We start from the raw sequence: 14539 nt of genomic DNA, 5'->3' as shown, positions 1-14539 counted from the left end.
ACATTTTTAAACCATCTCTTTTTTTATTTCCTCATGAGATCTACAATGTAAGTGCATTAAAGCTGATGAATGCATTGCAGTGCAGCTTTTCCTGCCTCTTTTGCCTTTCATTTGTCTATATTTCAAGCTTCACTGAAGTGATAGATTTTGGGCTTTACCACATTGTCCTCTGATTGCTTCCCCTTGGTTCCTCCTTCTCCTGGGCAATGCAAGGAGACTCTGTCTCTACAAAATATAAAAATACATTGTCCTCTGATTGCTTCCCCTTGGTTCCTCCTTCTCCTGGGCAATGCAAGGAGACTCTGTCTCTACAAAATATAAAAATACATTAGCCAGGTGTGGTGGTGCATGCCTGGGGCCCAGCTACTCAGGAAGCTGAGGTGGGAGGATCACTTGAGCTGGAGAGGTTGAGGCTGCAGTGAGCAGTGATCACACCACTGCACTCCAGTCTGGGTGACAGAGTGAGACCCTACCTCGAAAAAAAGGAAAAAAAAAAGGATTTTGCTGGCAAGACGGCTGAATAGGAATAGCTCCGTTATGCAGCTCCCAGCGAGATCAACGCAGAAGGCAGGTGATTTCTGCATTTCCAACAGAGGTACCTGGTTCATCTCACTGGGACTGGTTGGACGGTAGGTGCAGCCCATGGAGGGTGAGCAGAAGCAGGGTGGGGCATCGCCTCACTCAGGAAGTGCAAGGGGTCCCTCTCCTAGCCAAGTGAAGCCGTCAGGGACTGTGCCATAAGAACAGTGCACTCTGGTCCAGACTTTTCCCACAGTCTTTGCAACCCACAGACCAGGAGATTCCAAGCGGTGCCTATGCCACCAGGGCCCGGGGTTTCAAGCACAAAACTGGGCAGTCATTTGGGCAGACACCAAGCTAGCTGCAGGAGTTTTTATTTTCATACCCCAGTGGTGCCTGGAACGCCAGTGAGACAGAACCGTTCACTCCCCTGGATAGGGGGCAGAATTCAGGGAGCCAAGTGGTCTGGCTCGGTGGCCCCCACACCCATGGAGCCCAGCAAGCTAAGATCCACTGGCTTGAAAATCTCACTGCCAGCACAGCAGTCTGAAGTCCACCTGAGATGCCCCAGCTTGGTGTGGGGAGGGGCATACGCCATTGCTGAGGCTTGAGTAGGTGGTTTTACCCTCATGGTGTAAACAAAGCTGCCTGGAAGATCGAACTGGGCACAGCCCACCACAGCTCACCAAGGCCACTGTGGCCAGAGTGCCCCTTTAGATTCCTCCTCTCTGGGCAAGGCATCTCTGAAAACAATGCAGCAGCACCAGTCAGGGACTTAGAGATAAAACTCCCATCACTCTGGGACAGAGCACCTCAGGGAAGGAGTGGCTGTGGGTGCAGTTTCAGCAGATTTAAACGTTCCTGCCTGACAGCTCTGAATAGAGCAACAGATCTCCTAGCACAGCGTTCAAGCTCTGTTAAAGATCAGACTGCCTCCTCAAGTGGGTCGCTGACTCCCATGTCTCCTGATTAAGAGACACCCCCCAGTAGGGGCTGACAAACACCTCATAAAGGAGAGCTCCAGCTGGCATCTGGCAGGTGCCCCTCTGGGACGAAGCTTCCAGAGGAAGGAACAGGCAGCAATCTTTGCTGTTCTGCAGTCTCAGCTGATGATACCCAGTCAAACAGGACCTGGAGTGGACCTCCAGCAAATCCAGCAGACCTGCAGCAGAGGGGCATGACCGTTAGAAGGAAAATTAACAAATAGAAAGGAATAGCGTCAACATCAACAAAAAGGACATCCACTCAGAGACCCCATCCAAAGGTCACCAACATCAAAGATCAAAGGTAGATAAATCCACAAAGATAGGGAGAAACCAGTGCAAAAAGGCTGAAAATTCCAAAAACCAGAACGCCTCTTTTCCTCCAAAGAATCTCCACTCCTCGCTAGCAAGGTAACAAAACTGGACAGAGAATGAGTTTGACAAATAGACAGAATTAGGGTTCAGAAGGTGGGTAATAACAAACCCCTCCAAGCTAACGGAGCATTTTCTAACCCATGCAAGGAAGCTAAGAACCTTGAAAAAAGTTAGAGCAATTGCTAACTAGAATAACCAGTTTAGAGAAGAACATAAATGACCTGAAAAACACAGCACTAGAACTTCGTGAAGCATACACAAGTATCAATAGCCAAATTGATCACGTGGAAGAAAGGATATCAGAGATTAAAGATCAACTTAATGAAATAAGTTGAGAAGACAAGATTAGAGAAAAAAGAATGAAAAGGAACAAACAAAACCTCCAAGCAATATGCGACTATGTGAAAAGACCAAATCTATGTTTGACTGGTGTACTAGAAAGTGATGGGGAGCATGGAACCAAGTTGAAAAACACTCTTCAGGATATTATCCAGGAGAACTTCCCCAACCTAGCAAAACAGGCCAACATTTAAATTCAAGAAATACAGAGAACACCACAAAGATACTCCTCGAGAAGACCAACCCCAAGACACATAATCGTTAGATTCACCAAGGTTGAAATGAAGAAAAAAATGTTAAGGGCAGCCAGAGAGAAAGGTCAGGTTACCCACAAAGGAAGCCCATCAGACTAACAGCAGATCTCTCTGCAGAAACCCTACAAGCCAGAAGAGAGTGCGGGCCAATATTCAACATTTTTAAAGAAAAGAATTTTCAACCCAGAATTTCATGTCCAGCCAAACTAAGCTTCATAAGTGAAGGAGAAATAAAATCCTTTATGAGACAAGCAAATGCTGAGAGATTTTGTCAACAGCAGGCCTGCCTTACAAGAGCACCTGAAGGAAGCACTAAACATGGAAAGGAACAACCAGTACCCGCCACTGCAAAAACATACCAAATTTTAAAGTCCATTGACACTATGAAAAAACTGCATCAACTAACAGGCAAAATAACCAGCTAGCATCATAATGACAGGATCAAATTAACCTTAATTAAATTAACCTTAAATGTAAATGGGCTAAATGCCCCAATTAAAAGACACAGACTAGCCAACTGTATAAAGAGTAAAGACCCATCAGTGTGCTATATTCAGGAGACCCATCTCACATGCAAAGACACACATAGGCTCAAAATAAAGGGATGGAGGAATATTTACTAAGCAAATGGAAAGCAAAGAAAAAGAAAAGCAGGGGTTGCAATCCTAGTCTCTGATAAAACAGACTTTAAACCAACAAAGATCAAAATAGACAAAGAAGGACATTACATAATGGTAAAGGGATCAATGCAACAAGAAGAGCTAACTATCCTAAATATATATGCACCCAATACATGAGCACCCACATTCATAAAACAAGTTCTTAGAGACCTACAAAGAGACTTAGACTCCCACTCAATAATAGTGGGAGACTTTAATGCTCCACTGTCAATATTAGACAGATCAACGAGACAGAAAATTAACAAGGATACTCAGGACTTGAACTCAGTTCTGGATCAAGTGGTCTTAATAGATACCTACAGAACTCTCCACCCCAAATCAACTGAATATACATTCTTCTCAGCACCACATCGCACTTATTCTAAAATTCACCACATAGTCAGAAGTAAAACACTCCTCAGCAAATGCAAAAGAAAGGAAATCATAAGTCTCTTAGACCACAGTGCAGTCAAATTAGAACTCAGGATTAAGAAACTCACTCAAAACTGCACAACTACATGGAAACTGAACCTGTTCCTAAATGACTACTGGGTAAATAATGAAATAAAGGGAAAAATAAAGAAGTTATTTGAAACCAATGACAACAAACACACAATGTACCAGAATCTCTGGGACACATTTAAAGCACTGTTAAGCGGGAAATTTATAGCACTAGATGCCCAAAAAAGAAAGTAGGAAAGATCTAAGATTGACACCCTAACATCACAGTTAAAAGAACTAGAGAAGCAAGAGCAAACACATTCAAAAGCTAGCAGAAGGCAAGAAATAACTAAGATCAGAGCAGAACTGAAGAGGAGGGAGACATGAAAAACCCTTCAAAAAAATCAATGAATCCAGGAGCGGGTTTTTTTGAAGAGATTGACAAAATAGATAGACCACTAGCCAGACAACAAAGAAGAGAGAAGAATCAAATAGATGCAATAAACAATGATAAAGGGGGTATCACCACTGATCCCACAGAAATACAAACTACCATCAGAGAGAATACTATAAACAACTCTACACAAATAAACTAGAAAATCTAGAAGAAATGGATAAATTCCTGGACACATACACCCTCCCAAGTCTAAACCAGGAAGAAGTTGAATCCTTGAATAGACCAATAACAAGTTCTGAAATTCAGGTAGTAATTAATAGCCTATCAACCAAAAAACGTCCAGGACCAGACAGATTCACAGCCGAATTCTACCAGAGGTACAAAGAGAAGCTGGTACCATTCCTTCTGAAACTATTCCAATAGAAAAAGAGGGAATCCTCCCTAACTGATTGTATGAGGCCAGCATCATCCTGATACCAAAACCTGGCAGAGACACAACAAAAAAAAAGAAAATTTCAGGCCAATATCCCTGATGAACATCGATGCGAAAATCCTCAATAAAATACTGGCAAGCGGAATCCAGCAGCGCATCAAAAAGCTTATCTGCCAAGATCAAGTGGGCTTCATCCCTGGGATGCAAGGCTGGTTCAACATATGCAAATCAATAAACCATCATTCTCAGCAAATTATCACAAGAACAGAAAACCACACACCACATGTTCTCGCTCATAAGTGGGAGTTGAACAATGAGAACACATGGACACAAGGAGGGGAACATCACACACTGGGGCCTGTGGGGGGTTGGGGGGCTAGGGGAGGGATAGCATTAGGAGAAATACCTAACGTAGGTCATGGGTTGATGGGTGCAGCAAACCACAATGCGATGTGTATACCTACCTAACAAACCTGCACGTTCTGCACATGTACCCCGAACTTAAAGTATAATAATAAAAGGCGCTGCCTCAGGATGTAAAATGTAACAAGGGGGCTGGAGTGGGCAGCGTGGGCCTCTGAGACCTAAGGTTGCCCGTGTCCTCAGCTCGCCCCGCAGCCGGCTCCACCATGGTCCGCTCTGTTTGCTGCGTGCGGATTCGGGTTCCAGACTGAAGGCTGCGTGTTCTCTGCTGCTTATTGTGGCCCCAACAGGCCAAGTTTATTGTGGCAACCGCCAGAGCAGCCTTCGCGCTACTGAGGAGCCTGGGGCTACCCCTCAGCGGTATTTGGGGCTGGTCTTGGAGGAGCCAAGCAGAGTTGTGGCAGCACTGCCTGAAAGTATGAAACCAGACTCTAATCCTTATGGTTTTCCATGGGAGTTGGTGATAGTGCAGCTGTTGATGGATTTTTTGCTGTTCTCTTTTTTTGTGTGGAGAAGTTTTAGATCGGTTAGGAGTCGGCTTTATGTGGGAAGAGAAAAAAAGCTTGCTGTAACGCTTTCAGAACTAATTGAAGAAGAATGTAAACTACTTGAAAAATTTAGCCGTGTTCAAAAAGAGTATGAAGGCGGCCGGGCGCGGTGGCTCACGCTTGTAATCCCAGCACTTTGGGAGGCCGAGGCGGGCGGATCACAAGGTCAGGAGATCGAGACCACGGTGAAACCCCGTCTCTACTAAAAAATACAAAAAATTAGCCGGGCATGGTGGCGGGCGCCTGTAGTCCCAGCTACTCGGAGAGGCTGAGGCAGGAGAATGGCATGAACCCGGGACGCGGAGCTTGCAGTGAGCCGAGATTGCGCCACTGCACTCCAGCCTGGGCGAAAGAGCAAGACTCCGTCTCAAAAAAAAAAAAAAAAAAAAAAAAAAAAAAAAAAAAAAAAGAGTATGAAGTAGAGTCATCTTTAAAGGATGCCAGCTTTGGGAAGGAGGCAACCTGTGAAAAGCTAAACAGGTCCAATTCTGAACTTGAGAATGAAATACTCTGTCCAGAAAAAGAGTTAAAATAAGAGAAATCTAAACATTCTGAACAAGGTGAATTGATGGTGGATATTTGCAAAATGATACAGTCTCTAAAAGATGAGTCAAAATCCCTCAAATCACAAGTAGCTGAAGCCAAAATGAACTTCACGATATTTCAAATGAATGAAGAACGACTGAAGATCGCAATAAAAGATGCTTTGAATGAACATTCTAAACTTCAGGAAAACGAGAAACAGCTTTTGCAAGAAGCTGAGGTATGGAAAGAACACGTGAGTGAACTTAATAAACAGAAAATAACATTTGAAGACTCCAAAGTACACGCAGAACAAGTTCTAAATGATAAAGAAAATCACATCAAGACTCTGACTGAATGCTTGCTAAAAATGAAAGATCAGGCTGCTATGCTTGGAGAAGTTACCATAACGGATGATGGTAACTTGGAATTAGAAATGAACAGTGAATCGGAAAATGGTGCTTACTTAGATAATCCTCCAAAAGGAGCTTTGAAGAAACTGATTTATGCTGCTAAGTTAAATGCTTCTTTAAAAATCTCAGAAGGAGAAAGAAACCAAATTTATAGTCAGTTATCTGAAGTTGATAAAACAAAGGAAGAGCTTGCAGAGCATATTAAAAATCTTCAGACTGAACAAGCATCTTTGCAGTCAGAAAACACAAATTTGAAAGTGAGAATCAGAAGCTTCAACAAAAACTTAAAGTGATGATTGAATTATATCAAGAAAATGAAATGAAACTCCAGAGGAAATTAACAGTAGAGGAAAATTACCGGTTAGAGAAGGAAGAGAAACTTTCTAAAGTACACGAAAAGATTAGCCATGCCACTGAAGAGTTGGAGACCTATAGAAAGTGAGCTAAAGGTCTTAAAGAAGAGTTGGAGAGAACTATTCATTCTTATCAAGGATGGATTATTTCCCACGAGAAAAGAGCACATAATAATTGGTTGGCAGCTTGGACTGCTGAAAGAAACCTCAATGATTTAAGGAAAGAAAGTGCTCACAACAGACAAAAATTAACTGAAGCACAGTTTAAATTTGAACTTTTAGGAAAAGATCCTTATGCACTTTATGTTCCAAATACGGCATTTGGCAGAGAGCATTCCCCATATGGTCCCTCACCATTGGGCCGGCCTTCATCCGAAACAAGAGCTTTTCTCTGTCCTCCAACTTTGTTGGCGGGCCCACTCAGACTCTCGTCTTTGCTAACAGGAGGAGGAGGAAGAGGCTCAAGAGGTCCAGGGAATCCTCTGGACCATCAGATTACCAATGAAAGAGGAGAATCAAGATGTGATAGGTTAACCAATCCTCACAGGGCTTCTTCTGACACTGGGTCCCTGTCACCTCCATGGGAACAGGACTGTAGGATGATGTTTCCTCCACCAGGACAGTCATGTCCTGATTCAGCTCTTTCTCCACAAAGGCAAGACAGATTTTATTCTAATTCTGGCACACTGTCTGGACCAGCAGAACTCAGAAGGTTTAATATGACTTCTTTGGATAAAATGGATGGGTCAATGCTTTCAGAAATGGAATCCAGTCGAAATGATGCCAGAGATGACTTTGGTAACTTAAATGTGCCTGATTCATCTCTCCCCACTGAAAATGAAGCAACTGGCCCTCACTTTTTTCCTCCGCCTCTTGGTCCAATCAGAGGTCCATTGTTTCTGGGGGATACAAGCGCCGGTTCATGAGAAGAGGACCTCCTTTCCCCCCACCTTCTCCAGGAACTGTGTTTGGAGCTTCTCAAGATTATTTTCCACCAAGGGATTTCCCAGATCCACCACATGCTCCATTTGCATGAGAAATGTCTATCCACCGAGGGGTTTCCTCCTTATCTTCCCCCGAGACCTGGATTTTTCCCCCTAAACCCCACATTCTGAAGGTAGAAGTGAGTTCCCTGCAGGGCTGATTCTGCCTTCAAATGAGCCCGCTACTGAACATCCAGAACCACAGCAAGAAACCTGACAATATTTTTGCTGTCTTCAAAAGTAATTTTGACTGATCTCATTTTCAGTTTAAGTAACTGCTGTTACTTAAGCGATTACACTTTTGCTCACACTGAAGCTTAATGGAATTATAATTCTCAGGATAGTGTTTTCTAAATAAAGATGATTTAAATATGAATCTTATGAGTAAATTATTTCCATTTTATTTTATTCTGGTTAATGTAACTATTTTAATTTGATAAAATAATCCACGATTATACAAACAATAATGGGAGTTTTTTTATTTTTTATTTTTTTATTTTTATTTTTATTATTATACTTTAGGTTTTAGGGTACATGTGCACAATGTGCAGGTTTGTTACATATGTATCCATGTGCCATATTGATTTCCTGCACCCATTAACTCGTCATTTAGCATTAGGTATATCTCCTAATGCTGTCCCTCCCCCCTCCCCCAACCCCACAACAGTCCCCGGAGTGTGATGTTCCCCTTCTTGTGTCCATGAGTTCTCATTGTTCAATTCCCACCTATGAGTGAGAACATGCAGTGTTTGGTTTTTTGTCCTTGCGATAGTTTACTGAGAATGATGTTTTCCAATTTCATCCATGTCCCTACAAAGGACACGAACTCATCATTTTTTATGGCTGCATAGTATTCCATGGTGTATATGTGCCACATTTTCTTAATCCGGTCTATCGTTGTTGGACATTTGGGTTGGTTCCAACTCTTTGCTATTGTAAATAGTGCCGCAATAAACATACGTGTGCATGTGTCTTTATAGCAGCATGATTTATAGTCCTTTGGGTATATACCCAGTAATGGGATGGCTGGGTCAAATGGTATTTCTAGTTCTAGATCCCTGAGGAATCGTCACACTGACTTCCACAATGGTTGAACTAGTTTACAGTCCCACCAACAGTGTCAAAGTGTTCCTATTTCTCCACATCCTCTCCAGCACCTGTTGTTTCCTGATTTTTTTAATGATGGCCATTCTAACTGGTGTGAGATGGTATCTCACTGTGGTTTTGATTTGCCTTTCTCTGATGGCCAGTGATGATGAGCATTTCTTCATGTGTTTTTTGGCTGCATAAATGTCTTCTTTTGAGAAGTGTCTGTTCATGTCCTTTGCCCACTTTTTGATGGGGTTGTTTGTTCTTTTCTTGTAAATTTGTTTGAGTTCATTTTAGATTCTGGATATTAGCCCTTTGTCAGATGAGTAGGTTGCAAAAATTTTCTCCCATTGTGTAGGTTGCCTGTTCACTCTGATGGTAGTTTCTTTTGCTGTGCAGAAGCTCTTTAGTTTAATTAGATCCCATTTGTCAATTTTGGCTTTTGTTGCCATTGCTTTTGGTGTTTTAGACATGAAGTCCTTGCCCACGCCTATGTCCTGAATGGTATTGCCTAGGTTTTCTTGTAGGATTTTAATGGTTTTAGGTCTAACATTTAAGTCTTTAATCCATCTTGAATTAATTTTTGTATAAGGTGAAAGGAAGGGATCCAGTTTCAGCTTTCTACATATGGCTAGCCAGTTTTCCCAGCACCATTTATTAAATAGGGAATCCTTTCCCCATTTCTTGTTTTTGTCAGGTTTGTCAAAGATCAGATAGTTGTAGATATGCAGCATCATTTCTAAGGGCTCTGTTCTGTTCTATTGATCTATGTCTCTGTCGTGGTACCAGTACCATGCTGTTTTGGTTACTGTAGCCTTGTAGTATAGTTTGAAGTCAGGTAGCGTGATGCCTCCAGCTTTGCTCTTTTGGCTTAGGATTGACTTGGCGATGCAGGCTCCTTTTTGGTTCCATATGAACTTTAAAGTAGTTTTTTCCAATTCTGTGAAGAAAGTCATTGGTAGCTTGATGGGGATGGCATTGAATCTATAAATTACCTTGGGCAGTATGGCCATTTTCACAATATAGATTCTTCCAACCCATGAGCATGGAATATTCTTCCATTTGTTTGTATCCTCTTTTATTTCATTGAGCAGTGGTTTGTAATTCTCCTTGAAGAGGTCCGTCACATCCCTTGTAAGTTGGATTCCTAGGTATTTTATTCTCTTTGAAGCAATTGTGAATGGGAGTTCACTCATGATTTGGCTCTCTGTTTGTCTGTGATTGGTGTACAAGAATGCTTGTGATTTTTGTACGTTGATTTTGTATCCTGAGACTTTGCTGAAGTTGCTAATCAGCTTAAGGATATTTTGGGCTGAGACGATGGAGTTTTCTAGATATACAATCATGTCATCTGCAAACAGGGACAATTTGACTTCCTCTTTTCCTAATTGAATGCCCTTTATTTCCTTCTCCTGCCTGATTGCCCTGGCCAGAACTTCCAGCACTATGTTGAATAGGAGTGGTGAGAGAGAGCATCCCTGTATTGTGCCAGTTTTCAAAGGGAATGCTTCCAGTTTTTGCCCATTCAGTATGATATTGGCTGTGGGTTTGTCATAGACAGCTCTTATTATTTTGAGATATGTCCCATCAATACCTAATTTATTGAGAGTTTTTAGCATGAAATGTTGTTGAATTTTGTCAAAGGCCTTTTCTGCATCTATTGAGATAATCATATAGTTTTTGTCTTTGGTTCTGTTTATATGCTGGATTACACTTATTGATTTGCATATGTTGAACCAGCCTTGCATCCCAGGGATGAAGGCCACTTGATCATGGTGTATAAGCTTTTTGATGTGCTGCTGGATTCAGTTTGCCAGTATTTTATTGAGGACTTTTGCATCAATGTTCATCAAGGATATTGGTCTGAAATTCTCTTTTTTGGTTATGTCTCTGCCAGGCTTTGGTATCAGGATGATGCTGGCCTCATAAAATGTGTTAGGGAGGATACCCTCTTTTTCTATCGATTGGAATAGTTTCAGAAGGAATGGTACCAGTTCCTCCTTGTACTTCTGGTAGAATTCGGCTGTGAATCCATCAGGTCCTGGACTCTTTTTGTTGGTAAGCTATTGATTATTGCCACAATTTCAGAACCTGTTATTGGTCTATTCAGAGATTCAACTTCTTCCTGGTTTAGTCTTGGGAGGATGTATTTGTCGAGGAATTTATCCATTTCTTCTAGATTTTCTAGTTTATTTGCATAGAGGTGTTTCTAGTATTCTCTGATGGTAGATTGTATTTCTGTGGGATCGGTGGTGATATCCCCTTTTTCATTTTTTATTGCATCTATTTGATTCTTCTCTCTTTTCTTCTTTATTAGTCTTGCTAGCGGTCTATCAATTTTGTTGATCTTTTCAAAAAACCAGCTCCTGGATTCATTAATTTTTTGAAGGGTTTTTTGTGTCTCTATTTCCTTCAGTTCTGCTCTGATTTTAGTTATTTCTAGCCTTCTGCTAGCTTTTGAATGTGTTTGCTCTTGCTTTTCTAGTTCTTTTAATTGTGATGTTAGGGTGTCAATTTTGGATCTTTCCTGCTTTCTCTTGTGGGCATTTAGTGCTCTAAATTTCCCTCTACACACTGCTTTGAACGTGTCCCAGAGATTCTGGTATGTTGTGTCTTTGTTCTTGTTAGTTTCAAAGAACATCTTTATTTCTGCCTTCATTTCATTATGTACCCAATAGTCATTCAGGAGCAGGTTGTTCAGTTTCCATGTAGTTGAGTGGTTTTGAGTGAGTTTCTTAATCCTGAGTTCTAGTTTGATTGCACTGTGGTCTGAGACACAGTTTGTTATAACTTCTGTTCTTTTACATTTGCTGAGGAGAGCTTTACTTCCAACTATGTGGTCAATTTTGGAATAGGTATGGTGTGGTGCTGAGAAAAATGTATATTCTGTTGATTTGGGGTGGAGAGTTCTGTAGATGTCTATTAGGTCCACTTTATGCAGAGCTGAGTTCAATTCCTGGATATCCTTGTTAACTTTCTGTCTCCTTGATCTGTCTAATGTTGACAGTGGGGTGTTAAAATCTCCCATTATTATTGTGTGGGAGTTTAAGTCCCTTTGTAGGTCACTCAGGACTTGCTTTATGAATCTGGGTGCTCCTGTGTTGGGTGCATATATATTTAGGATAGTTAGCTCTTCTTGTTGAATTGATCCCTTTACCATTATGTAATGGCCTTCTTTGTCTCTTTTGATCTTTGTCGGTTTAAAGTCTATTTTGTCAGAGACTAGGATTGCAACCCCTGCCTTTTTTTGTTTTCCATTTGCTTGATAGATCTTCCTCCATCCCTTTATTTTGAGTCTATATGTGTCTCTGCACGTGAGATGGGTTTCCTGAATACAGCACACTGATGGGTCCTGACTCCTTATCCAGTTTGCCAGTCTGTGTCTGTTAATTGGAGAATTTAGCCCATTTACATTTAAAGTTAATATTGTTATGTGTGAATCTGATCCTGTCATTATGATGTTAGTTGGTTATTTTGCTCGTTAGTTGATGCAATTTCTTCCTAGCCTCAATGGTCTTTACAATTTGGCATGTTTTTGCAGTGGCTGGTACCGGTTGTTCCTTTCCATGTTTAGTGCTTCCTTCAGGAGCTCTTTTAGGGCAGGCCTGGTGGTGACAAAATCACTCAGAGTTTGCTTGTCTGTAAAGTATTTTATTTCTCCTTCACTTATGAAGCTTAGTTTGGCTGGACAGGAAATTCTGGGTTGAAAATTCTTTTTTTAAGAATGTTGAATATCAGCCCCCACTCTCTTCTGGCTTGTAGAGTTTCTGCCGAGAGATCAGCTGTTAGTCTGATTGGCTTCCCTTTGTGGGTAACCCGACCTTTCTCTCTGGCTGCCCTTAACATTTTTTCCTTCATTTCAGCTTTGGTGAATCTGACAATTATGTGTCTTGGAGTTGCTCTTCTCGAGGAGTATCTTTGTGGCGTTCTCTGTATTTCCTGAATCTGAATGTTGGCCTGCCTTGCTAGATTGGGGAAGTTCTCCTGGATAATATCCTGCAGAGTGTTTTCCAACTTGGTTCCATTCTCCCCGTCATTTTCAGGTACACCAATCAGACGTAGGTTTGGTCTTTTCACACAGTCCCAAATTTCTTGGAGGCTTTGTTCATTTCTTTGTATTCTTTTTTCTCTAAACTTCCCTTCTCGCTTCATTTCATTCATTTCATCCTCCATCAGCGATACCCTTTCTTCCAGTTGATCACATCTGCTACTGAGGCTTCTGCAATCTTCGTGTAGTTCTCGAAACTTGAGTTTCAGCTCCATCAGCTCCTTTAAGCCCTTCTCTCCATTGGTTATTCTAGTTATCCATTCTTCTAATTTTTTTTCAAAGTTTTTAACTTCTTTGCTATTGTTTTGAATTTCCTCCCGTAGCTCAGACTAGTTTGATCGTCTGAAGCCTTCTTCTCTCAACTCGTCAAAGTCATCCTCCATCCAGCTTTGTTCCGTTGCTGGTGAGGAACTGCGTTCCTTTGGAGGAGGAGACGTGCTCCGCTTTTTAGAGTTTCCAGTTTTTCTGCTCTGTTTTTTCCCCATCTTTGTGGTTTTATCTACTTTTGGTCTTTGATGATGGTGATGTACAGATGGGTTTTTGGTGTAGATGTCCTTTCTGTTTGTTAGTTTTCCTTCTACCAGACAGGACCCTCAGCTGCAGGTCTGTTGGAGTTTACTAGAGGTCCACTCCAGACCCTGTTTGGCTGGGTGTCAGCAGCGGTGGCTGCAGAACAGCGGATTTTCGTGAGACCACAAATTCAGCTGTCTGATAGTTCCTCTGGAAGTTTTGTCTCAGAGGAGTACCCGGCCGAGTGAGGTGTCAGTCTGTCCCTACTTGGGGGTGCCTCCCAGTTAGGCTGCTCGGGGGTGAGGGACCCACATTAGGAGGCAGCCTGTCTGTTCTCAGATCTCCAGCTGCGTGCTGGGAGAACCACTACTCTCTTCAAAGCTGTCAGTCAGACAGGGACATTTAAGTCTTTGGAGGTTCCTGCTGACTTTTTGTTTGTCTGTGCCCTGCCCCCAGAGGTGGAGCCTACAGAGGCAGGCAGGACTCCTTGAGCTGTAGTGGGCTCCACCCAATTCGAGCTTCCTGGCTGCTTTGTTTACCTAAGCAAGCCTGGGCAATGGCGGGCGCCCCTCCCCCAGCCTCGCTGCCGCCTTGCTGCTTGATCTCAGACTGCTGTGCTAGCAATCAGCGAGACTCCCTGGGCATAGGACCCTCCGAGCCAGGTGTGGGACACAATCTCCTAGTGTGCCGTTTTCCAGGCCCCTTGGAAAAGCGCAGTATTAGGGTGGGACTGACCCGATATTCCAGGTGCCGTCTGTTACCCCTTTCTTTGACTAGGAAAGGGAACTCCCTGACCCCTTGCGCTTCCCGAGTGAGGCAATGCCTTGCCTTGCTTCGGCTCATGCAAAGTGCACTTCACCGACTGTCCTGCACCCACTGTTTGGCACTCCCTAGTGAGATGAAACCAGTACCTCAAACAAATGCAGAAATCACCCGTCTTCTGTGTCGCTCAGGCTGGGAGCTGTAGACCGGAGCTGTTCCTATTCGGCCATCTTGGCTCCACCACCCAATAATGGGAGTTTTATATATGTAATCTTGCAGGTAGGGAGGCTTTAAATTATAAAGTTTGTGTCTTTATGCCAAGAACTGTATTTACTGTGGTTGTAGACAAATGTGAAAGTAATTTTATGCTTAATTAAATAAATTTTAGTTGATTTAAAAAAAAAGAAAATGGTTAATCTATCACTTAGGTGCATCATCAGTTGTTTAACCATTCTCTTTTACTGAACATTGGGTTGTTTAAAAAGTGT

General features: G+C 42.3%; 1 pseudogene; it reads left to right on the top strand.

Moving 5' to 3' along the window:
* Nucleotides 1-5226: 5226 nt before the first annotated feature.
* Nucleotides 5227-7859, top strand: LOC129478347 (melanoma inhibitory activity protein 2-like; annotated as a pseudogene).
* The last annotated feature ends 6680 nt before the right edge of the window (nucleotides 7860-14539 follow it).

Source organism: Symphalangus syndactylus, chromosome 3 (assembly GCF_028878055.3).
Source record: "Symphalangus syndactylus isolate Jambi chromosome 3, NHGRI_mSymSyn1-v2.1_pri, whole genome shotgun sequence".
Classification (NCBI taxonomy): domain Eukaryota; kingdom Metazoa; phylum Chordata; class Mammalia; order Primates; family Hylobatidae; genus Symphalangus; species Symphalangus syndactylus.
The sequence above is the reverse complement of the archived record's forward strand: the minus strand, read 5'-3'. Positions and strand labels throughout refer to the sequence as shown.